Raw genomic sequence first — 27053 nt, 5'->3', positions numbered from 1 at the left:
ACCCCACACACAGCCCAGAGTGAGGAGGAGGCCCACATTACCCCACACACAGCCCAGAGTGAGGAGAAGGCCCACATCACCCCACACACAGCCCAGAGTGAGGAGGAGGCCCGTGTCACCCCACACACAGCCCAGAGTGAGGAGGAGGCCCGTGTCACCCCACACACAGCCCAGAGTGAAGAGAAGGCCCACGTCACCCCACACACAGCCCAGAGTGAGGAGGAGGCCCGCGTCACCCCACACACAGCCCAGAGTGAGGAGGAGGCCCGCGTCACCCCACACACAGCCCAGAGTGAGGAGAAGGCCCACATTACCCCACACACAGCCCAGAGTGAGGAGGAGGGCGACACCACCCCACACACAGCCCAGAGTGAGGAGGAGGGCGACACCACCCCACACACAGCCCAGAGTGAGGAGAAGGCCCACATCACCTCACACACAGCCCAGAGTGAGGAGAAGGGTGACATCACCCCACACACAGCCCAGAGTGAGGAGAAGGCCCACGTCACCCCACACACAGCCCAGAGTGAGGAGAAGGGCGACACCACCCCACACACAGCCCAGAGTGAGGAGAAGGCCCACATCACCCCACACACAGCCCAGAGTGAGGAGAAGGGCGACACCACCCCACACACAGCCCAGAGTGAGGAGAAGGCCCACGTCACCCCACACACAGCCCAGAGTGAGGAGAAGGGCGACACCACCCCACACACAGCCCAGAGTGAGGAGAAGGCCCACATCACCCCACACATAGCCCAGAGTGAGGAGGAGGCCCACATCACCTCACACACAGCCCAGAGTGAGGAGAAGGCCCACATCACCCCACACATAGCCCAGAGTGAGGAGGAGGGCGACACCACCCCACACACAGCCCAGAGTGAGGAGAAGGGTGACACCACCCCACACACAGCCCAGAGTGAGGAGAAGGCCCACATCACCTCACACACAGCCCAGAGTGAGGAGAAGGGTGACACCACCCCACACACAGCCCAGAGTGAGGAGAAGGCCCACATCACCTCACACACAGCCCAGAGTGAGGAGAAGGGTGACATCACCCCACACACAGCCCAGAGTGAGGAGAAGGCCCACGTCACCCCACACACAGCCCAGAGTGAGGAGAAGGGCGACACCACCCCACACACAGCCCAGAGTGAGGAGAAGGCCCACATCACCCCACACACAGCCCAGAGTGAGGAGAAGGCCCACATCACCCCACACACAGCCCAGAGTGAGGAGAAGGCCCACATCACCCCACACATAGCCCAGAGTGAGGAGGAGGCCCACATCACCTCACACACAGCCCAGAGTGAGGAGAAGGGTGACACCACCCCACACACAGCCCAGAGTGAGGAGAAGGCCCATGCCACTCCCTTCAGAGGAGAAGACGAAGTCTGAGCTGGTCCATGGGTCAGAGCCACCGGCTGAAAGCGAGGCCCAGTCTCAAGAGAAGATCCGCAACAGTCCCACAGTGTACAGCCCCACCTTCCCCAGTGGGCCTGAGTAACTGCCTGGAGTGACTGCATGATGGGCAGAGTGAGTGGCCAGGCCCCAGGCCTTCAGATGATGGCTGCTCTGGGGCCTGAGCTCCTGCCCACTGCAGGGGACTCAGACACCCTCATGGACCCACAATTAAAATGACAGACGGAGCCTGGCCTGAGTCCACCTCGCAGAGGCCCTGTGCCCGCATGCCCATCTGCTAGACGTTCTGGTGCAGCACTGGACAGAGACGCCCAGCAGCTGCCAGACAACCCCTCTGGCCCCGGCCCTGGAGCAGGACATCAAGTGCAGTCCCTGGGAGCCCTCCCCACCTCGGCCAAGGCAGCATTTGGGGAAGACTGTGGAATCTGGGCTACCTTCAAGGGCTTCGGGTGCACGGGCATTTGACCGCTTTCCATTTTCCACTCTAGAAACCACGTGGACTCTGGGACAATGGTGGCTGCCGGCCTCAGCCTCATGGTGCCCAATGGCAGTGCCGTGCCAGGTGGGGTCTCTGCACCGTGCCTATATCAGCTTACCTGATGAACATGCTCTTCCTCCATCTGCAAAGAGGATCAAGATGAGACTGCGTGTTCTTGGGAAAAGAGTGATACGTAACCAGTGCTTTCCCTCAGAGCTGAGGGAGCTCTCCCTGCTCCATCACAGTGCTGTCTTCAGGATCTGACGGCTTTGTGGAGCTCCCTGCTCCGTCTTTGGGATCTGACGGCTTTGTGGAGCTCCCTGCTCCGTCTTCGGGATCTGACGGCTTTGTGGAGCTCCCTGCTCCATCTTTGGGATCTGACGGCTTTGTGGAGCTCCCTGCTCCATCTTCGGGATCTGACGGCTTTGTGGGAGCTCCCTGCTCCATCTTCGGGATCTGACGGCTTTGTGGGAGCTCCCTGCTCCATCTTCGGGATCTGACGGCTTTGTGGGAGCTCCCTGCTCCATCTTCGGGATCTGACGGCTTTGTGGGAGCTCCCTGCTCCATCTTCGAGATCTGACGGCTTTGTGGGAGCTCCCTGCTCCATCTTCGAGATCTGACGGCTTTGTGGAGCTCCCTGCTCCGTCTTCAGGATCTGACGGCTTTGTGGGAGCTCCCTGCTCCGTCTTCGGGATCTGACGGCTTTGTGGGAGCTCCCTGCTCCATCTTCGGGATCTGACGGCTTTGTGGGAGCTCCCTGCTCCGTCTTCGGGATCCGATGGCTTTGTGGAGCTCCCTGCTCCGTCTTCAGGATCTGACGGCTTTGTGGGAGCTCCCTGCTCCGTCTTCGGGATCTGACGGCTTTGTGGAGCTCCCTGCTCCGTCTTTGGGATCTGATGGCTTTGTGGAGCTCCCTGCTCCGTCTTCGGGATCTGACGGCTTTGTGGAGCTCCCTGCTCCATCTTCGGGATCTGATGGCTTTGTGGGAGCTCTCTGCTCCGTCTTTGGGATCCGATGGCTTTGTGGAGCTCCCTGCTCCGTCTTTGGGATCCGATGGCTTTGTGGGAGCTCCCTCCTCCGTCTTCAGGATCAAATGGCTTTGTGGAGCTCCCTGCTCCGTCTTCGGGATCTGACGGCTTTGTGGGAGCTCTCTGCTCTGTCTTTGGGATCTGACGGCTTTGTGGGAGCTCTCTGCTCCGTCTTTGGGATCTGATGGCTTTGTGGAGCTCCCTGCTCCATCACAGTACCATCTTCAGGAACTCTGACTGCTTGGTTTAGGCTATTTTTCAAAGCAGTGTTAGATTCACAGCAAAACTGAGCGCAAAGCACAGAGACTTCCTGTAGACTCCCATTCCCCAGTGCCCCCACCAGAACAGTACATTAGTCACGACCAAACTCGCATGGGCCCATCACCACGCCCCAGGTCCAGAGTTCACCACAGGGCTGTCTTGGTGCTGGATCTGTGGTTCGGGCTAACGTGTAATGACAGATATCCACCCCTATAGTATCACTGGAGTATCTTCCCTGCTGTAAACGTCCTCTGTGATCCACCCACACATCCATCGTTCCGCTCAACTCTTTGCAAACGCTGATTTTTACACTTTTTTATAGTTTTGTCCTTTCCAGAATGTCATATAGTTGGAATCATACAGTATGCAGACTTTCAGACTGGCCTTTTTCACTGAGTAATATGTATCCAAGGTTCCTCTGTGCTTTTTCATGGCTTGACAGCTCATTTCTCTTTAGTGCTGAATCATATTCCACTGTCTGGATGCACCACTGCTTTATTTATTCATTTGCTACTAAAGGATGTCTTGGTTGCTTCCAAGTTTTGGCAATTATAAATAAAGCTGCTATAAACATCTGTGTGCGGGTTGTTGTGTAGGCAGAAGTTTTCAGATCCTCTGAGTAAATACCAAGGAGCATGACTAATAGATCTTACGGTTAGAGAGTTTTTAGCTTGCAAAATGATGCAGCCACTTGGGAAGATAGTTTGGCAGTTTCTTACAGAACGTTGGCAGTTTCTTACAAAACAGTCTGCAAATGGCAAAACTATAGCAACAATAAAAACAACAGTGGTTGGCATGGGCTTCAGGGGAGGGAGGGAGGAGTGAGTAGGTGGAGCGCACGGGAACAGCAGAACTCTCCTGTATGACACAGTAGTGATGGGAACATGTGTCATTCATCACTTGTCAAAACCCGTATTCAACACAGTGAACCTCAGTGCAAACTACCAATGCCAGCTAATAATGACGTACCAATACTGGTTCATCGACTGTACACACGAGGCAAGATGTACACAGTAGGAGAAGCTCTGTGAGGGGAGGGGTGGCATGCTCTATACTCCTCAGTAAGTTTTCTGTATTGTAGAATAAAATTGCCCTAAAACATAAAGGCTATTGACTTTCTTAAAGTGAAGTCAATCCTGAGTTCCTAAGGATATTATTGACTGAAAATGGAAATTACAAGGTTTTAGATTTCGATCCCACAATAAAAACCTGAACAACTGGACAGAAATAGAAGCAAATGTGTTCAAGCACTGCGTAGCAGGGTGCAGGACTGTGATCTCTCACCCAGCGGGGACAGCTGAGCTCCTCGTCGACTGCTTTCTAGTGGGGGCCACTGTCAGGCTGCTGCCCATGGCACTGCAGCACACACAGAAGCTGCTGCCTTGCTGGGGGACCGAGGACAAAAGGCAAGCACAAGGGCTGTGACGGTGGCTGGAATATGGGAGACAGGAGAGCAGGGGCAAGAGCTAGGGGGAGAAGGGCCCGCAAACTGCAGTAAGATGTTGGCCAGATCCTATGCTGTGTGCACGTGGACTCCATGAGGAATGGCAGACACAGAGAACTACTGCAGGATCTGAGATGAAGAGACTCTAAATGTCACATGGTCCTGTGAGGCATGGACTGCTCACAGGCCACAGTGGAGACCCCTCACTCTGCATCCGGGTGTTCACTTGAGACCCATGAAAGGCTACACCTCAGGAGGAGGCAATGCTACGTTCTAGAGGAAGGGATGGTAAAGACCTTCTGTAAGGCTGGCTGCATCGCCAAGACCTCGGACACACCCCTTCCCCCGCCAGGAGCTCAGACACACGCCCCTCCCCTTGCTGGGAGCTCAGACACACCTCCTTCCCTTTCCGGGAGCTCGGACATGCCCCCACCAGGAGCCCAGGAAAAAAAGCCCCGCCAGGACCTACCTGATACCATTTTGTCCTATCTGGGCCCCACTCCCTGCCATTTTGTTCCATCCAGGCCCCACTCCCAGCCATTTTGTCCCACTCACCTTGGGCACAACCAATCAAGCGCCTCCACTCCCTATAAAACCCCGTGTCTAAGAGGAGTCCGTGCGACTTCTCCGGCCCCTCCTGTCGGACCGCAGAACCTCACCTGGAAGCCTGAATAAATTCCTTCGCATTGGATTATTTTCATGCTGGCCTCAGTTTCTTCGTTTTATCCTCGGCGAGAACAGACCTCACACCTTCCTTAACCAAGTTCGACAGAACCATGACATGAAATTTCAGTAAATTACATGCCTGCAGGAATAAAAACTGAAACAACAGCATGACACCCCAAATTCTCAACAGCACAGCATATATAGTCACGTGCCATGCAATGACATTTCAGTCAACGACAGACGTGTCATATACCATAGCCGTCCCTTAAAATTAGAACGGAGCTGAAAAGTTCCGTCACCTAGTGACGCCGTGGCCATCATGAGGTTCCTCCCACACTTGTGGTGATACTGGCTTCAACTCGCCTGCTGCAGTGCCAGTCACATAAAAGTAACTCATACAATTATTTATAATACCTTGACAACGACAATAACTGATGATGTTACTGGATCATGTATTTACTGTATGTTTACCTTTATTTTAGTGCACTCCTTCTACTTATTAAAACAAAAAGTTAATGACAGAACAGCCTCAGACAGCCCCTCAGGAAGTGTTGAGAAGCAGGCACTGTGGTCACAGCAGAGGACAGCTCCACACCTGTGATGGCCCCTGCAGACCTTCCAGTGGGGCAGGACGTGGAGGGGAAGACAATGCACGCACGATTCCGACCCTGTGCAGGCCTCAGCTGACGTGTGTGTTTGTGTCTCAGTTTTTAACAAAAACATTGAAAAAGTAAAAGAAAAAAAAATCTTAAGAATGAAAAATGTTTATAAAAATGTAACAAAAGAAAATATTTTGGTGCAGCCGTACATTGTGTTTGTGTTTTAAGCTAAGTGTTATTACAAAAGAGTCAAAAAGCTAAAAATTAAATCTAAAGGTTTACACAGCAAAAAAGTTACAGTAAGCTAAGGTTAATTTATTAATGAAGAAATAAATTTTGTTATACTATAAATTTAGCATATCCCAAGTGTATAATATTTATGAAGTCTACAGCAGTGCACAGCAATGTCCTGCCCTTCACATTCACCACTTACTCACTCACCCACACACTGACTCACCCACCACTGATGACTCACCACTCACCCGTCCACTCACCACTCACTCACTACTCACTCACGACTCACCACTCACCACTCACTCACCACTTACTACTCACCCACTCACCACTCACCCACCACTCACCACTCACCCATTCACTCACCACTCACCAATCACCACCCACTCACCACTCACCACTCACCACTTACTACTCACCCACTCACCACTCACCCACGACTCACCACTCACCACTCACCACTCACCCACTCACCACTCATCCTCACCCACTCACTCACCACTCACCACTCACCCACTCACCCACTCACCACTCATCCTCACCCACTCACTCACCGCTCACCACTCACTCACCACTTACTACTCACCCACTCACCACTCACCCACCACTCACCACTCACCACTCACCAATCACCACCCACTCACCACTCACCACTCACCACTTACTACTCACCCACTCACCCACGACTCACCACTCACCACTCACCACTCACCCATTCACCACTCACCCACCCACTCACTACTCACCTACTCACCACTCACCCACTCACCACTCACCACTCACCCACTCACCACTCACCCACTCACCCACTCACCACTCACCCATTCACCACTCACCACTCACCACTCACTCACCACTCACCACTCACTCACCACTCACCACTCACCACTCACCCACCCACCACTCACCACTCACTCACCACTCACCCACCCATCACTCACCTACCCACTCACCCACTCACTCACCCACTCACCACTAATGCAGTCACTCACCTTCACCCACTGACTCACCACTCGCTCACTACTCACTCACCACTCACCACTCACCCACTCACCACTCATCCTCACCCACTCACTCACCGCTCACCACTCACCACTCACCACTCACCTACTCACCCACCACTCACGACTATTCAATGAACATCATACAAACAAAAACTACTACACATGGGCAGATGCAGAAAAACATGGTCCAATACCAGAAAACAAATTTAGTCCATAAAAATAAAGAGATGGCAGATGCCCATACTGGGGTTATTGGGCAGGAATTTTTAAAGGAGCATTTTAAAGGAAGACTCACGCCTGTAATACCAGCACTTTGGGAGGCCGAGGCAGGTGGATCACTTGAGGCCAGGAGTTCGAGACAAGCCTGGCCAACATGGTGAAACACCATCACTACTAAAAAAAATACAAAAAAAAAAAAGCCAGGTGCAGTGGCGTGCACCTGTAATCCCAGCTACTCGGGAGGCTGAGGCAGGAGAATCGCTTGAACCCAGGAGGCAGAGGTTGCAGTGAGCCAAGATTGCACCACTGCACTCCAGCCTGGGCAACAGAGTGAGACTCCATCTCCAAAAAAAGAAAATGAAAGGAAAACTGAACATAATGAGTAAACATCAGAGGATCTAAAGAAGAAAATGGAAACTATAAAAACGAGCTAACTAGAAATCAAGAAATGAAAAATAAAAGTTTCTGAAAAGACAATTCACTGGATGGGCTTAGCAGCAGAACACACACTACAGACAAAGCAACCAGTGAGCTCGAACACAGATCAACAGAAGCTATTCAGACTACACCCAGATAGAATAAAAAGGCTAAAAAATGAAATAACAAAAACTGAAAGGCCTGATAGTGAGTGGTCTAAAATATCTTTAACTGGAGTCCCAGATAAAGACGATAAAGAAGCAAGATTGAAATGGGAAAAAGTTAAATATGATGGCCGACCATTCTCTAGATTTGATGGCTAGTGTTGATCACACATATAGAGATGATCAACAAACTCCCACAAAGAATAGAAGGGAAGAAAACCACACACAGACACATCCTAGGCAAATTGCTTAAAATCAGAGAGAGAAAATTTTCAAAGCAATAGGAAGAAAATACATTGCACAAAGAGAATGAACAGAGTAAGGAATGACTTCTCATCAAAAACAATGGAAGCCAGAGACAAATAAATGACACATGACATGTGAGCAAAAAATCCCAAAACCTCTAACCTAAAATTTTAGAGAGAATTTCAAAATGAAGGCAAAATAAAGACATCATCAAAATTATCAATCAATAAAAATGGAGAGAACTCATGCCTAGCAGTACTGCACCAGAAAACATGTTAATGGCTGGGAGCAGTGGCTGATGCCTGTAATCTCAGCACTTTGGGAGGCCGAGGTGGGTGGATCACCTGAGGTCAGGAGTTCGGGACCAGCCTGGCCAACATGGCAAAAATCCTGTTTCTACTAGAAATACAAAACTTAGCCAAGTGTGGTGGCGGGTGCCTGTCATCCCAGCTACTCGGGAGGCTAAGGCTGGAGAATTGCTTGCACTTGGGAGGCGGAGGATGCAGTGAGCTGAGCTGAGATCATGCCATTGCACTACAGCCTGCGTGACAGAGCGAGACTCCGTCTCAAAAACAACAACAACAAATGTTAACAGAAAATTTTCAGACTGAAGAAAATGATACCAGGTGGAAACTCAGATCCGCAAGGAAGAATGAAGAGTGCCAAAAACAGAAAACGGTAAATAAAGAATATTTCCTTGTTTTCAATTTTTAAAAAAGACATCTGACTATATAAAGCAAATGACAATATATGGTTTATCGTGTAAACCAAAAATAAAATTCTAAGCACCCTGACTGACCGAAAGGACCTCTCCTCTTGGCCAAGGGGATCCCAAAGAAATGGGAGAACCGAGTTCAGGCCATGATGGGAAGGGGGGGTTGTACCTGCTCCCCTCATTATACCTCCTCCTGTTGGAGTTTAGACCCCGCTGACCAACATTCACATTAAAACAGAGATGGGAGAACTGACAAAACGGACTCTTTGTAGCAACAAGACACCGAATTCCAACGTGAGTCTGGTACAGCATCACATGACAGACAGCAGGGCCTGAAGGAAATCCAAGTATTTTATCCCCAAATTGATATATTCTGAAATGGCCTTGCAAAGCTGTCTCTTTTCAGAGAAATTCACATTCTGTAGAGAATCTCTTTCCCTTACTAGGTCTTTTCTCGAAAGCCTGATACCTTTTTTTTTTTTTTTTTTGATGGAGTCTCACTGTCACCAGGCTGGAGTGCAGTGGTGCAATCTCAGTTCACTACAACCTCCGTCTCCTGGTTCGAGTGAGTCTCCTGCCTCAGCCTTCCGAGTAGCTGGGACTACAGGTGTGCGCCACCATGCCCAGCTAGTTTTTCTATTTTTAGTAGACACAGACTTTCACCATGTTGGCCAGGATGGTGTCAATCTCTTGACCTCATGATCCGCCTGCCTCAGCCTCCCAAAGCACTGGGATTACAGGTGTGAGCCACCGCACCTGGCCCAGTCTGACACATTTTAAAGTCCAATAAGAGACATGCACATCTATTCTCTCTGAGGCCCTCTACCTGGAAGCTTCACGTACATGACAAGAACCTTGGTTTCCACAGGCCCCTTATCTAAACTCAAGCATTTCTTTATGATGAATTCAACTCCTCAGGCAGGGCTTAACTCTTTCAACCAATAGCCAATCAGAAAATCTTTAATCCATTTATGACCCGGAAGCCCATGCTTTGAGATATCCCATCTTTCTGGGCCAAACCAATATATACTTTCCAGGCACTGATTTCTGTTTTTGTCTATAACTTTTGTCTCCCTGAAATGTATAGAACCAAGCTGTGACCCAGCCTCTCTGCGCACGTGTTCTCAGGACCTCATGAGGCTGTGTCATGGCTCATGGGCTTGAACTAGAATAAACCTCTAAATTGATTGAGACCTGTATCAGATATATTCCTGCTTGTGATAGCACGTGCAGAAGTTAATTATATGGCAACACAACCTCCCCAAAAAAGGAGCAGTTAAATGAAAGTATATTGTTGTAAGGTCCTCATAGTAAACATGAAAAGGTATAATAATATAAATTCAAGTGAACAAGGGTAAGGTTGTATATTGCAATTTTAAAAATAACAACAAAAATGTAAAGCACGACTAAAAGATAAAGAGGAAATAAGATAGAATTCGAAGGAATAACTGATAAATAAAAATCAAGGCAGGAAAATGAAAAGATATAAAAGAAGAGAGAGACAATAAAAAACATATAATAAGAAGGAAGAATAAACTCAGCCCAATCAATTATTACAATAGGTGTAAACAGATTTAACCCTCCAGTTAAAAATGTACTGTCAGACTAGATTAACAAAAAAAGCAAGACTCAAGGCACATGCTACTTTTAGAGAAACACTTTAAATACAAAGACACAGAGAGTTAAAAGTAAAACAGTGAGAAAAAATGAGATGCAAGATGGCATGGCTCATTAATGCCAGACAAAGCTGGTGTAAGGACAGTGAGTATTAGCAGGCAGAAAGAAAAACGTTTCACAGTATCACAAAGATGTAACAGTCTTAAATGGGTTTGTTGCTTCTGTGGCAAAGCGACGGTGCAGATGTGATCAAGGTCACAGACCTTGCAGTGGTGAGATTATCCTGGATTATCCAGGCGGGGCCACTCTAATCACTTGAGTTCTTAACAGTGGAGAATATTTTCAAACTGGGTCCTGTGACTGACACAGGAGGCGGAGGAGGACTCGGGCACAGAAACAGGAGCACTTCTGGAATCTGGAGAAGGTAAGGAGGTGAGTCCTTCCCATGAGCCTCCAGAAACGAGGCAGCATTGCTGCGGACAGCCCGGTGGGGCCTGCTGCTGTCAGGATTCTCCTCAGCAGAACAGAAAGGTCATGAGCTTGTGCTGTAAGCTGTGGAGGCTGTGGTTGTATCTGAAGGTGGCCACGTATAGCAAACGCGGCAGGAAATAACAAATAGGAATGGAGACCGATGAAAGCACAGTGAACAAACAGTCAAGAAAATAAGGTTAATATAAAAATACACAAAAATGGAAAAACCCCTAGACCACGAGAAAAAGAAAACAAAAATCACAAATAACAGATATGAAAGACAAATTGTCAGTACTGATCCTGTACGTATTAAAATGATAATGTGGGCTTATGATGATGACCAACTTTATGCCAACATATGTATCAGTTTAGATGAAGTGGAACAATTTGAAAACTATAACTTCCAAAATTGATACAAGCTGAAAAAGGAAATTTGAATATCTCTAAAGAAACTAAAAAATTAAACTTGTTGTCAAATACCTTCCCAACAAGAAGACTCCAGCCACCAGGAAATTCTGTCAAACATATACAGACATAACAACACCAGTCTTACACAAATCCTTTCAGAAAACAGGGAAGAAGGAATAATTCCAAAGCCACTGCATAAAGCAACCATAATTCTGATTTTAAAATCTGACACAGATATGCGAAAAATGAAAATGTCTCTCATAACCGTAGGTATAAAAATCACTACCAAAATATTGGCCCAGAAAGTCCAAGACTTGGCCAGGCAGAGATGGCTCACGCCTATAATCCCAACACTTTGGGAGACCGAGGTGGGAGGATTGCTTGAGCCCAGGAGTTTGAGACCGCCTGGGAAATGTGGCAAAACTTCATCTCTATTACAAGAAAAAAAAAAAAAAAGAGCCAGGCATGATGGTGCACACCTGTAGTCCCAGCTACTCGGGCAGCTGGGGTGGAAAAATAGCTTGAGCACAGGAGGCTGAGATTGCCGTTAGCTGAGATCGTGCTACTGCACTCCAGCCTGGGCCACAGAGCAAGACTGTCACACAAACACACACACACACACAGACAAACACACACACACAGACATGAATCTAATCTTGACCAAGTAGGGTTTACACCAGGAATGCAAAATTGGTTATATACTGCTAAATCTGGCAATATATAATTCACCATATTAACATGAAAAGGCAGTAAATTATTGTTTCAACAGGTGTGGAAAAACACAGTTGACAAAATTCAATCCTGTGCATGATAAAACTTCAAAATAAATCTCTTTTCTGTTAGGCTAAAACTTGCTTTCCGGTGACACCACCCTGATTATTGACGTGCTTGATGCTTCAGAGTCAACCACTTAGAACTCCTGATACCATCTGTAAAACCTCTTTGCCAAGTAACATGGCATGACCACATGGGTGATGTCCCACCTTACTGGCAGGTCCCACCCACTCTCAAGAAGATGTGTGTATGCAAGGCTCGTACACCAGAGGGCAGAAGCCTTAGGACAGCCTAGAATTCCGTCCCCCAAACCTCATCAGCTGGCTTCCTGTGAGGGCCTCCGATGGGAGGTGCTGCAGGGAGTAGGCAGCAGGACAGAGGGCCCTCCCCTGACCCGGATGGCAGCGCGGCAGCTGCTGGCGTCACTGCGCTTAGTGGCTGCTGTAGTGGCAGTGGCTGGAGGGGAGCAGACGCAGCTCCTTTCAGGAGAGTCAGGCCCTGCACAAATCAGCTCCTTCACGTGGATCCAGAGCCGAGCACAACGGTGCCCCCAGCACAGCAGCTGGCCTGGGTGACGGGCCCAGAACCACCAGCAACTCCAGCCCGAGCGAGCCCCTTCGTCCTCTGCTCTTTATCTCCCGTACTCCTCAGCCCTGCATCACCTTTCTAATCAACTCCCTGTACTCTGTATTCTCTGTTTAAATGCCTGGAGTGGAAAACCCTGACAGAGAGTCATCGAAATAAACTAGACAGATTGGAGATGGAAATGCAGAAAGATAATTATACAAGAAGTCATCCAATATTTATATCATTGTGAAATGATAAAGGCAGAAAATCACAAACGAAAAGCACTCTTAGAAATCAGTTGTTTTTAAGCTGACTTTCTTGAAAGGAAGATGGGCAACGCAACACAAATATAAAATTCATGAAAAGCCGCCAGCAAGGGTTTTTCTAAATCCTGGAGTGTGCAGTGTCCACAGAGAGTGGGTGCTGCGTACGGGAGCCGATGACGAGGCGCTTGGGCATCTGACGAGAAAGCACAAGAGTGAGGCGGGGAGGCCGGCATCCGGAGAGAGCAGAGGCCAGCGCCTCAGTGCTCTGGATGAGGAGACCAGAAGTGGAATTCGAATGCAGGCCGTTCCCTGACCTGAAGGGGATGTTCTGTGGGATGTGGGGACTCTGCAGCCTGGGTCCCTGGCCCCTTGGGGGTCTGCTTTGTGGAGAACTCTTCACTAGAGCGGCCCTGGCTGATACCCATGACTCAGCTCCTCATTCTAAAAAAGAGTAATGAAATACCCACCTTTCAAGGTTGTGAAAAGTACTCTGTAATTTGCAAAGTGCTATACAAATGAGAGAATTTCAAGCCTATTTTTCCCAGCATAATTCTAGAGTAAAAATAGGAGATGAGAGAAGGGGACAGAGAAGAGCAGGAGGAATGCACTGGCTATATTGTTCTGAAGGCATCAGGGCCACACGGAGCCAGCGCGCAGTCATGAGCCGGTCTGAGAAGAAAGGAGGATGTGGCCCTGTACTCCAAGAACACGTCTCCTGGCCTCACCTCCACTTCCCTTTCTGCGCAGTGAGGGGTGGCTGGCAGCAGCCCTCACCTCCCACCCTGCTCGAGTCTGCATGCACTTGTAAAGGGACGGAGAGGCCGCCGGTCCCTCCACAACCAGCACGCAAGCATGGCCACGTCCGCACCAAGCCTGCCACGACGGCGACTCTGCGATTCTGCAGCCAGGTGTCTTTGCTGGGGCCTTCCGCACTCTGCAGAGTTGCTGGTCCTCAGACACTTCACACCTTTTCTCTGCCCAGCGAGAGCCATGGAGGCAGCAATGACTCGGGGGCTGAAGAAAAATCATCCCAACAACATGAGGCTCGTGTGGACTGCCCTCTCTAATGCTGAGACACAGGAGCACACAGTCTCCTGTCTCCTCATGCAATGAGAACCACACAGACTCCTGGGTGGAGAGGCCTGGACTGACCCTCATGACCGGCCCCCAAGCTCTGCTCTCACCCTCCTTTCCTCAGGACCACCCCAGTGTGCAGGTGCTGGGAAGGACTGCCACCTTCGCCGCCACAGACAGACAGGGGCATGCCTGCAAGCTCAGGTGTGGGGATGAGCTGTCAGCAGCAATGGCGGGTCCTTCCAGCCACACCCTCACTGTGGCAATGTGCTCGCCCCAACTGGTGGCACAAAAGCAGACAGGAAGCATTACCTTCAAGGCCCCCTCGCTCGATTTTAGGCGTCTGTGTGTGCTATTCTGCCACACTGCCCATGAGGTCTCTGAGCACCTTGACAGCACCAACCCCCTCTGCTGGTGGGGCCCTTGAGGCAGCAGATGAGGGAGGACATGGGGCTCCAGAAGGAAGGGCTGCCCATGGCTACCTCCCTGCAGCCCAGCACACAGGGCAGGTGGGTGAGGGGGCGCCACACCCTGCTTGTCACCACTCACACCTACCCACAATCTTCCAATTACTTTCCTCCCTTAGACACCACCTGGGGGGTTCCCAGCTCCCCCAAGCAAACAACCAGACAGTCACACAGAAATGCCTCTTGCTGTCAAAGGGGGTCATCCGGGGCACAGCCTGAGACCCTGCCCTGAGTCACACAGGAATGCCTCTTCCTGTTGAAGGGGTGGCTCCAGGGCACAGCCTGAGACCCTGCCATGGGGGCCAGGCCACAGGGATGTGCTGTGGCTTACTGCCCAGCTAGGAAGTGCCACATGTGGCAGCCATGGCCCAAAATGCCAATGCCCAGGGTGGCAGAGGCTTCCCACACACGGCTAGGGCCGCACGGCCCTCCCCACAGCAGCTTGTGCCATCACCACAGCATCAACGCAGTGGGAGGCCTTTATCTACATCACTGACACCCTCCCATGAGACCCATTTCACAGAAGCACGGGGCCTGGCACGGCAGGGCTGGGGTTTAAACCACGCCCAGCTCTGAGCTGGTAAGCCTGACTCTCAGGAACACGGCCAGGCCTTCCTGTGCCGCCTCTCTCAGAGGTGATCCTTCTTTCCAACCCCTCCTGCTTGTGGTGGCGGCAAGACTGGCCCAAGGTGAAAACCACCATCCACACACAGGAGGTTTCGGAAGCCATCTTCACGTGGCTAAAACTGGCCGACGCTGCAACCCAAGTGATTCCTGAAAGTCACTGTGATTACGGGATGCCGACGGCCTGGCACATGGGGACATCGGCGGGACAGCAGGGGCCTGGGAAGCAGCAGTGCTTGGTGAGGACAGCAGAGTTCAGGCCCGCTGACCAAGGGACACCCGGGGCTGGGGAGGGGTGCAAAATAACATCCATCTTTCATAAGCAAATGCACACATCTCCACCAAACATCTCCCCCGAGGCTAGGATCTTCAGTAAGCTCCTGGCTCATTCCCACCAGGTTTTGGTTCTGCCAGTCAATCATGCTGTTTCACATGGTTGGGTATTGTAAATCACCTCAAAGTCTCTCAAAGACTATGTGCAGTAAATCAATATAATAGACATGGATAGTGTGGGCACCAGGACGTGATACACTTTATACCATTTTCATTAAGAATGAGTTACAAAGATGACAAGATATTGTACCACTAATTCTAAAAACAGAATCCCTCCAAAGGAGTCCTGGGAACATGCCAGAGCCTGCAGCACAAAGCCTGGTGCACAGGAGGGAACGTGTATCTGCCAAGTGAAACAGCAATGGGTTAAGAGACGCTACAGTCAGGTGGGCAGCAGAGACAGAGGTGTGGGAGCGGGCAGCGAGCAGCTGTGGGCTGGGCCTATTGTTCCAGTCAGACAGCCACCTCCCCCGGAGCCCACAACACCACGGATGAGGATGAGAAGCACCAAAGATGTCTCAAGGATGTTCAGTGCCAGGACACCCCCCCAGGCACCTGCACCAAGGTCAAGGCATCCTTTGTCTCGCGAGGGCACAAATGAGATACGGCAGTCACAACATTCATGGGGAGGCACTCAGCAGACCATCTCAGCGGGACCTGGGCCATCCTGAGGCAAAGTCCGTGTGCAGGCTTCTGGGAGCAGCCATGGCACCCTGGCACAGGGTCACCTCCCGAGGCCTGACTGGCAGCAAGGCCACAGGGAAACCATGCTCCAGGCCACCACCGTCTGGGTGCTGGAGAAACTCAGGGGCCTCCTGGAGCCCATGTTACTCCAGGTTCCTCTGGGTTACTCCAGGTTCAGGCCCAGCCTGGCAGTGCCCAGGGACCCTGGAGTGGCCATGAGAGCCAGGCACTGTGCAGGGCAGCTCAGCACACCTTCCTGCCCTCAGTGTCCTGTTTGCATTAAACTCCATGGGAAGGTTCCCTGCACTGGCAGGATAAACCCACCATGGCTTTTTTCCAACCTAACAACAGACTGCAGGATTCCTGGAGAAAGGCTCATCCTTGCGCCCTTCCACCTACTTTTATGCAAAGAAAAGAAACAGTAACGTGGCTAGTGTCATTGACCAAATGTTCTGAGGTGCGAAAGGTGAAAAAAAGCCAATCTGCTTATTTTAAAGCATGGCCAGCTGCATATGCAAAAACACACCAACACCCTCTGTGGTCACCCCCCAGAAGAAAGGTGGGCTGTGCCACTCACACTGCAGCCTCCGCCTCTGCTGAGAAGGTGAGGAGGGGACGCACCCACACAGCAGCGGGCACACCAGGCTGGAGGCAGAGATGGGCTGCCTTCTCAAGTGGCTCCTGTGACAGATTTCCAATGAATAGATGAAGTTAAAGAATCAGAACAAGTCTTTGCACCACAAAATGATTTTTGTTTTCAAATTATGACTGTGCAATGCAGACTGGAAATGTTATTCTTTATTGAAAACCAGAAAACTCATTACAAAGACCTTAGAGATTCAAGAGTAATGTGAGTATCAGTGAAAATGCAGCAAGACCTAGCCAATCCTTTATGCATGACAAGGGTTAAAAGCTTTTCCCTCTGTGGGCTGCGTGTGCTTTCCTTAGGGTTAGCCCTGCCCAAGGCCCTCGGACTCTTCCCATCCCTGCCTCCTCCCAGCACCAGCCCTGGAGGCCCTGCCTGGGGTCCTTGGGGCCCCGGTGCCCGTCCCGCTCCTGTCTCCCTCAGAGCCTCTCCTCCCCCTGAAGGAGAGGAACACCTCGGACACACAGTCTGACCTCCTGCCCTGCTAGAGCCCCGCCATCCTCCCGCTGCCCAGCACCCCGCCCCCAGCCCGGTCCTCCCCCTCCCTCAGCCCGTCCCCGTCTCTCGTGTCTCCCAGGGTCTCCTGTCCCTTCTCTAGCATCGCTTTCTCTTGCTCTCAGAGCCCTCTCTGCAGAGCCCTCTGGGCCACATGCCCTGACACTCACACTACCCTGGGCAGCCTGGGTGGCCGAATATCTCCACAGGACAATGCAGGCGCTCAGTAAGTACAACCGTTTTTAATGAACAACAAGCTAAGAAGAGGCAAGTGAAGGAAAGATCATCCTGACCAGGGAACACAGGATGCTTTGGGAGCACAGCAAGGGGTGGTGCCAATGCAGGGGCCAGACGGCTGGCTCCCCCCAGCCCCGGCACCCAGCTGTGAGCCTCTGCACCCAGCCACGGCCACCCCACCTGCATGGCAGGGCAGAAACAGCGCCCAGCTACAGAGCCACTACCAGGAGAAAGTGGCAGGAAGAGCTTAGCACTGGGCCAAGGCCTCTGCCCAGGATAGCATCAAAGAGGCCTGAGTGTGAAGGAGGGAGCCACTCTAACCACTCAGCCCAGAAATCACTGCTGAATCACGATGATGCCCTCCAGGAAGAGGAGGGGAGACCCCGAGAGCCACAGTTGGTGCCACGGGACAACTGACCAGCTCCACGGATGATGCTGAGATGTTCTGGAGAGATATGCACCATAAGATCACAGACATGAGTAACTGCTGAATCTGATTAAACTTTGCAGATCATGCAGAATCGTCGGATGGGTCTGGATCTCCACATACTGTTTTTCTGTTTCCACGCTGGATTATTTAACCTTGTCTTGCATGCACAAGCCAAATACTTGCTAATGTAACACATTAGCAAACGCAGTGCTGGGCTCTGATTCCTTCCAAAGAAAACTGCAGCTAAAGGCAGAAAATGAGCAAAAAGCATATAAGCAGAGTGCATCCAGGAGGGTCTGTTTAATAAACTGTGACACGTGCGGCTGTGAAGGCGGGTCGGTGACCAGTGCCTGGCCTCACTCACCCAAGAACGGGAGGAGAGGGCCCTGGTGGCGCGGTGAGCTCGTTTAAGTAAGTATCGGACCCAGAGAGTTTTGCAGAAAAGAGATTTATTAGGCAGAGAGAGAGAGAGTGCTCCCATGCTGCCATGGGAGGGGATCCCAGAGGGAAATCTGTACAGGTGGGGGAGTAGGGGGAATTTAACCCCGGCGTTACTCCTGCCCCATTCAAGTTTTCGTCTCGTGAGAGGAGCTTTTCCAAACTTCCTCTGGAGTGACTGATCTTCAACTCTGACGCTGGATTGGCTGCCTGGCTCATAATAGACCCCTCCTTCCAAGGCTTTTGGCAGGCTTTCTAAAGAAAGGAAGCTCACCTAGGCTGCCTAACTAGCCTGTGCTTGGGACAGTCAGACAAAGAACTCTAGGCTCCCAGATGGCGAGGTGGATGGAGGCACAGCGATGGGAAGTTCTTGCCTTTGAAACCACACCCCTTGTGGACCCAGGAAGAGAAGTTAACATAGTCCCTCAAGTGACCAGCTCCTTGCCAGACGCAGTGAAGGCGGGTCAGGGACCGGCTCCTGGCCAGACACTGTGAAGGCGGGTCAGGGACCGGCTTCTGGCCAGACGCAGTGGGCATGGCGTGGTGGCCCCTCTCTCTGAAACCCATGTCAAGCAGAGCAAATGTACCAAAGCTGTGGGTACTAAGTCTGTCTGTGGCCCTGTCCCTATGGCCACCTCCACCACTGCCATCTGCTCCTCTGCAGCTCCTTGCGCTCCCAGGGGACTGGCAGCCAGCAGGGAGGGGTGAGCCCAGATACTGGCTGTCTTGTAGGAGGTGGGTAGACCAGGGCAGGACTCAGAGAGACTGGCCACCAGCTCTGTGAGTGGGGACAGAGGAGCAGCTAAGTCAAGGCTAGCAGCCAGGGTCCCCCCAAGGCTGGCCGTCACAACATGCCAGGGCCATCAGGACACCCCCTCATCCACATGGGGATGTGGATGTGACCTTCTCGCACAGGACGCAGAGGCAGTGAGAGCCAGGCTGCCGGTGCTGCAGGTGGCACGACAGGAGGACGGGTGAGTGCGGAAGTCACAGGTGACAGAATGATGGCTGGTGCTGTTGCCAGAGTTGGAGAGTGACCACAGCAGAGAACATTCCAAGGTCAGGGCATGTGGGCACGATGACAAGAATGGGTGGCAAGTCCTGGAGCAGGAGGCAGGAACCCCGCGCTCAGGCGCCCCGCCTCCCGGGAAGATGTAGGGCTGGGAGTGAAAGGAAAGTCAGTTATTGGGCACCAGGGCCACACAAATGAGGTCAGGGAAAGACATCCTCCATCCCGGACGGTGGCCTAGGCACAGTGAGGCACGTGACCCAGGTGGGAGGGCCTCACCCAGGCTAGGAAGGGCACAGATGTGCACCAGGCTGCATGCAGTGCTTGGCCCAAGGGCCTAGCGTGAAGGGCTGGCAGGTGACCAGGGCAGGCAGCTGAGAGCAGAGGGCAGGGCAGGAGGCAGCAGCAAGGCTGGCAGTGTTAGGAGGGGTAGAGGCATGGCAGCAAGGGGGGCCTCGGGGTCAGGTCAGGCACACAGCTCAGGACAGGCCCAGGACACACCTGTGTGGAGCCAGTTGGGCCCAGAGCTTGGTGCTGGTAAAGAGCCTCTCCATTCACCCTCAGGTTCCAAGGTCTCTTCTTTGTCTACTGATGCGACATCATCTGCCCTTCACAGAAGCCCTGGCTCAGGGCACATAGGCTTGCTCACACATCCTGCGGGGCCGCGCAAGGGGCAGCCCCGACCTGGTCTGTGTGTGGACCTGCCAGGAGCCCTCTGGCTTGGTCCAGCACTCCCAAGAAAAAGCTGCAAGAGAGGAGAGGCTGCCTGGCCCCTCGGCCTATGCCTCGGGAAGGCCCCACCAGCAGCCATTACTCTGAGCTCCTGCAGCCTCCCCGAAAAGGCAGCTGCAATGAAGCCAGGGCAGGGCACATGGAGAGAGCGGCACAAGAACCACCACTGGGTGGTTCCACGAGAGAACAGGCCACGGGCAGAGGGCGAGGGCGCTGAGAGGACCCTCCCTGACAGCTGCCCAAGTCACCAGCAACAGGCGGTGGAGAGCCAGCACCAACCTGGAGAAGCTAGTGCAGCCTCTGCCCACGTCAGGGCCTCTGGGCTCAGCCACAGGGACTCACCTCAAGAGGCTGCTTGTCCTAGGCTCATTATTTATTTTTTAATCATATTCTGAGGCATTAATTTTGTTGTAATTAAAATTCCAGCTTGAGAAAAGCACTTGAGAAACTAAAACAAAGAAAGCCTGGTTCCCAGCACCCCAGGCTCTGGGTGGCCCTGCCGCAGACGCATGCCTGGCCCCTCAGGGCCACAGGTACCTCAGACTGGCCGCCCAGGTGGGGTCACAGCATCATCTGCCAAAGTCACGCAGAAGAGCTGTTCTGAGAAGGCCCAACATGGTTTCCACTGAAGAATGCATTCTGCAGACATCTCCCCTTATCCAAGGGGGGCATGTTCTGAGACTCCCAGTGGAGGCCTGGAACCACGGACTATACCAGACCCTGTTAGAAACTGTCCTATGATAAACTGTAATGTATAAATTAGGTACAGAAGGAGATTAACAACAATAATAAAATAGAACAATTTTATCGACATGCCAAAATAAAAGTTATATAAATGTGGTCTCTCTCTCAAGATATCTCACTATACTGTATTATGGGTGACTGAAATCACAGAAAGTGAAACTGTGGATCGGGGGGGACTACTGTACTCATCGGACAACTTGTTAGGGTGATATAATTTCAAACCTTGAGAAAAGTGTATCAGTATCAGAAAGAACTTCCACATATCCTTGACCTCATTCATCCAATTGCTCACATTCTGGCCCATCTGGGTGCCATGCATTCATCCACGATGCATTCACTCTCTATGGATCCATGCATCCATCCATCCATACATTCATTCTCTATAGATCCATGCATGCATCCATGCATTCACTCTCTATGGATCCATGCACCCATCCATGCATTCACTCTCTATGGATCCATGCCTTCATCCATGCATGCATTCACTCTCTATGGATCCATGCATTCATCCATCCATGCATTCACTCTCTATGGATCCATGCACCCATCCATGCATTCACTCTCTATGGATCCATGCCTTCATCCATGCATGCATTCACTCTCTATGGATCCATGCATTCATCCATCCATGCATTCACTCTCTATGGATCCATGCACCCATCCATGCATTCACTCTCTATGGATCCATGCCTTCATCCATGCATGCATTCACTCTCTATGGATCCATGCACCCATCCATGCATTCACTCTCTATTGATCCATGCACCCATCCATGCATTCACTCTCTATGGATCCATGCACCCATCCATGCATTCACTCTCTATGGATCCATGCCTTCATCCATGCATGCATTCACTCTCTATGGATCCATGCATTCATCCATCCATGCATTCACTCTCTATGGATCCATGCACCCATCCATGCCTTCATCCATGCATGCATTCACTCTCTATGGATCCATGCATTCATCCATGCATGCATTCACTCTCTATGGATCCATGCATCCATCCATGCATTCACTCTCTATGGATCCATGCATCCATCCATCCATCCATTCATTCTCTATAGATCCATGCATGCATCCATGCATTCACTCTCTATGGATCCATGCACCCATCCATGCATTCACTCTCTATGGATCCATGCATTCATCCATCCATGCATTCACTCTCTATGGATCCATGTACCCATCCATGCATTCACTCTCTATGGATCCATGCCTTCATCCATGCATGCATTCACTCTCTATGGATCCATGCATTCATCCATCCATGCATTCACTCTCTATGGATCCATGCACCCATCCATGCATTCACTCTCTATGGATCCATGCCTTCATCCATGCATGCATTCACTCTCTATGGATCCATGCACCCATCCATGCATTCACTCTCTATGGATCCATGCACCCATCCATGCATTCACTCTCTATGGATCCATGCACCCATCCATGCATTCACTCTCTATGGATCCATGCCTTCATCCATGCATGCATTCACTCTCTATGGATCCATGCATTCATCCATCCATGCATTCACTCTCTATGGATCCATGCACCCATCCATGCCTTCATCCATGCATGCATTCACTCTCTATGGATCCATGCATTCATCCATCCATGCATTCACTCTCTATGGATCCATGCACCCATCCATGCATTCACTCTCTATGGATCCATGCCTTCATCCATGCATGCATTCACTCTCTATGGATCCATGCACCCATCCATGCCTTCATCCATCCATGCATTCACTCTCTATGGATCCATGCACCCATCCATGCCTTCATCCATGCATGCATTCACTCTCTATGGATCCATGCATTCATCCATGCATGCATTCACTCTCTATGGATCCATACACCCATCCATGCATTCACTCTCTCTATGGATCCATGCACCCATCCATGCATTCACTGTCTATGGATCCATGCACCCATCCATGCATTCACTCTCTCTATGGATCCATGCACCCATCCATGCATTCACTCTCTATGGATCCATGCCTTCATCCATCCATGCATTCACTGTCTATGGATCCATGCACCCATCCATGCATTCACTCTCTCTATGGATCCATGCACCCATCCATGCATTCACTCTCTATGGATCCATGCATTCATCCATCCATGCATTCACTCTCTCTATGGATCTATGCATTTATTCATCCACACATTCACTCTCCCTATAGACACACACCATCTGACAGTGTTTAGCAGATACCATGCTCTTTTACCCCAAATAATGTACCATGTGCTTCCCAAAACAACGTCCAGATAACCACAATACCATGATCAAAATCAGAACATGAGCTTTGAGCCAATACTATCACCTAATTCTCAGCTGATACTCCATGCCCTATCCCCAGACACATTAAAAATTCATTGATTAAGCCCTCATATTGAAGCTTTTTATAAAAATAATGCAAGAAGGCCTTCAAGAGCTATGTAATTAGAAATGCTATTATAAATCATGCTTCCTTCCTAAGAGGTTTGGGAAACAAATTTCATGCAATTCAAACCTCATACAAAATTTTTTAAAAGACAAAAGAAAATAAGAAACAAAATAACATCATTACTGACAATACGGAGTCTCGCTCTGTTGCCCAGGCTGGAGAGTAGTGGTGCAATCTAGGCTCACTGCAACCTCCGCCTCCTGGGTTCAAGAGATTCTTCTGCCTCAGCCTCCTGAGTAGCTGGGACTACAGGTGAGTGCCACCACACCTGGCTATTTTTTTTTTGCATTTTTAGTAGAGACAAGGTTTCATTGTGTTAGCCAGGATGGTCTCGGTCTCCTGACCTCATGATTCATCCACCTCGGCCTCCCAAAGTGCTGGGATTACAGTCATGAGCCACCACACCTGGCCAATCTAGTATTTTTAAATTGGCTAAAAGACATTAAGATAATGATGCAAAAGATGAAAAAAATATAAATCAGAATTAGAAAAACTAAAAAAATGAGGTCACAGAACTAGAAAATACAGGGAATAAAAGAAAAAATATTTCAAAAATAAAGATGAAATTGGAAGACACAAAAGACCAAATAAACACAAGACAAAAAACCGAAAAAATTTAAAAATTAAAAAAAAAAAGCAGTGAAAAGAATTCGAGAGAAGTGATACATACAGAAGGCAGATGAAGAAGTGCAAATGCATGTGAACAGCACCCCAAAGAGGGAACTGGGGCATGAGACACAGCAAAACCTCCAAACTAAATTTTAAAAAGCTCTTCTTAAAAACAGTTAAAACTCAGTGCAGGTTAGATTTAATTTTCTGACACTTATGATTGCACATCTGTTTTTAGAGGGTACAGTTGCCTATAGATTTTTTAACAATACCTGCATAATTTCTACATGACAATATTGCTGAGCCCACCAGATGATTTGAAGAACTTTTGTTTTTTCTGTACTCCAGCACGGTTTACAGACCTCACATGTGACCCTTCCTTTGGGACGTGCTGAAACACACCTGCAGAGATCGCCAGGTGGTGTGAGTGCAGCCCTCTGAACGGCATTTTCAGCCACCCTCACGATTACGGGTCTTTTCAGGCTCGTTACATACATTGAGGCAGTTTTGGTGATTTACATTTTCATAGAAAACTGTTCAATTCACTTAGATTTCCAAATTTCTTTGCACAGAGGCTATAAACAGCAGTCTCTTAAAAAGTGTTAACAGCTTCCTACCTGCAGTGGTTTCTACTTTCCTGTGTCCCAAGTTTTAAAGTTTTACCTTCTCTTTCTTGATCCAAGTGGGTAACAGTTTAAGTATTTTACTGATTCTTTTTCAGAATTTATTGCACCAAGCAGTAAGTTTCCATACTCTACCATATTAACCTATACTCTTACCTTCATTCATTTTTCCTACTTTATCTTGAGTTGTTTTGTAAGTCTCTAACCTTCAGAGTCATATGGCTAGTTCATTCATTGGGAACGTTTCTGGTTCTCCAACATTTTCTTATGAGAATTGCTTTTACAGCATCCCTCATGTTTGACGTGCAGTGTTCTCTCATTTTCATTACTTTTTAAACAGTATTCTTTATTTAAAGGCATTACAAAATTTCTAAGTATATAATGAAGTCTGGGCTATTTTGGGTTGTCATTTTGTGTTTTTTTTCCACTTTTACTATACTTTATAATTTCTGCTTTTGAAAATTAAGATTTTCTTTAAAATCAAATGCATGACAGAGATGTTTGTGAATGGTCCTGGAGAGCGAGAGGAGGTGGAAAGAAACGAAAAGAAAAAAAAGAAAAGGAAGGAGACAAGCGTCCTCTGCGAGGGAAGAGAGTTGGTTACGAATGCTATTCCAATTCCTCATAAACATGGACATTTGGTCCTCTTGATTTGACAATTGAAACTTCCCATCATGATACTGAATTGGTCCATCTCTTATTCTTAGAATTTCTTCCTACATAAATTTCACAGCTACGTAATTATGTACATAGAAGTTTATGATGACTGTATCTTCTTAGAGGAGTGTAACTTACCAACATGAAGCACCTCTGTCCCATTTAATGCCCTGCATCTTTTTCGTGAAAATATCATTGCTGTTCTGCTTCCCAGGGGCTGGCATTTGTTAAGTGCCCTTCCCATTAACAAATTCTCTGTTTCCGGGTTGTTTTTAAGACAATCTGAGGTCTGCCTTTAACCCATGTGTTTGAATTAAGGCCTGCATCATGTCTTGCCCTATCTATTTTCTATAATTTCAAATGTTTTCCCTTCTACTCTACCTTTTGGTGAATTGATCAGGTTTTCTTTGTTCTAACAGTTTTCCTGTTCAAGATTTGAAGCTATGCAATCTGTTCCTATTCCTCAGGGGGTTCGTATTTACTTATCTATTTTTATAGATGGAGTCTCGCTCTGTCACCTGGGCTGTTTGCTCACCCTGGACACTTCCTGTGCACCCTGGTCAGCCTCGGATGTTGGGGCGGGGAGAGGGACAGGTGTCTTTGGACTGCATGTGGCAATGTTTTGTCTCTTGGAAGTATCTCCTCGTCCCCCTCTGGAGTTGATAGCTGGCCCCGACACACTTCTGACTGCCTGGGCCCAAAGCCCAGGGTTTGAAGGGGATACCTCACACTGCTCCTCTGAATAAGTGCTCCAACTCCCTCAGTCCACTAATCTGAGTGGGCATCCTAACTTCCACTCTTCTCTGCATTAGGTCTCTCTGCGTGTCTTCTGGGTGTTTTGATTCCACAAACATTGCCTGTTTCTATCTCTGAATAATCAATCAAGACATCTGGTCCTCTGACTGCAGTCATCCCTGTCTCCCAGCACGTCATGAATTTCTGTTGTTGCTACTATTTTAAACTTTCTGTCTTTTCTGGAGATTCTGGTTCAGGGTGTCAGGAGATGACTGTTCTCAGGTGACCATCCTGTTACCATCACTAGAAGACTGACTTGTCTAGAAGAAAACTCTATTTAGGTTTTCTCTCCAGAGACAACTGATAAGCTACCCTCTCATCCCAGAGGGGCCTCCTGGGAGGACCCCTACCTTCTCTGCACCTTCATGACTGCCAGACGCTGGCCTCAGTGGGCCAGCAGATCCTCCGCTGAGCCCACCCCTCCTGGCATCCCATGGCTGCCCCAGTGGTTCTCCTGCCCTTGCTGCAGCTCTGTGGTTTGCTGCAACCAGCACAGAAGCAAGCTACTGTTTCTCCCATTTTCAAATAAAGGCTGGAAACACACTTGTTAAAGTTCTGGTTGGTAAGATTAATTGCAACACAGTGGCCTGGAGCCCCGGGCCTGGCCTCTACCTGCTTCACAGCCTGGCCCTGGGAAGGGCGGCCCTGCAGTGGCCTGGGCCAGATGGGCTTGGAGTCGGCTTGCCTGAGGTCCCGGCACAGAGAAGGCGGGAGAAGCAGGACTCACACCCAAGTGACTGGAGCGAGGAAAGGAAAGGCTGTTGGCCCAAGGCTGGGTACTGCCCCAAGCTGGGGACTGGGCATGAGGCCCAGCTCCTAAGTGCAGCTCAGGGCTGGAAATGAACTGCATCCTCTTTCAGGAGCAAGACCTAACTATGTAGTTGCTTTATGTTTATTTAGGACTTACCCTGCAATTTCTCTGTTGTCTGCAATTACCCAGTGCCACGACCTAACAGTTCCTGTGCAGGTAGTCAAGTGGTTGGCAGTTACCACGGAAACTAAGTAC

The 27053-nt window shown here is 49.8% G+C and overlaps 1 protein-coding gene across 8 annotated transcripts in view; it reads right to left on the bottom strand.

Annotated features, from left to right (window-relative positions):
* The window catches only part of PCBP3 (poly(rC) binding protein 3), a 290673-nt gene that overhangs the window by 138377 nt on the left and 125243 nt on the right, over positions 1 to 27053 (bottom strand). Inside the window, exon 1 of one of the 8 annotated variants that reach the window (XM_064380241.1) lies at positions 2016 to 2197. The exons of the other annotated variants lie outside the window; for them this stretch is intronic. The gene's annotated coding sequence lies outside the window, so the exon portion shown is untranslated. Of the gene's footprint in view, positions 1 to 2015; positions 2198 to 27053 lie in introns of those variants that run through there. 8 annotated transcript variants of the gene reach the window in all.

This window comes from Aotus nancymaae, unplaced genomic scaffold (assembly GCF_030222135.1).
Source record: "Aotus nancymaae isolate 86718 unplaced genomic scaffold, 86718_ANA_hifiasm-v0.15.2.pri h1tg000022l_1, whole genome shotgun sequence".
In the NCBI taxonomy this organism is placed as follows: domain Eukaryota; kingdom Metazoa; phylum Chordata; class Mammalia; order Primates; family Aotidae; genus Aotus; species Aotus nancymaae.
The sequence above is the reverse complement of the archived record's forward strand: the minus strand, read 5'-3'. Positions and strand labels throughout refer to the sequence as shown.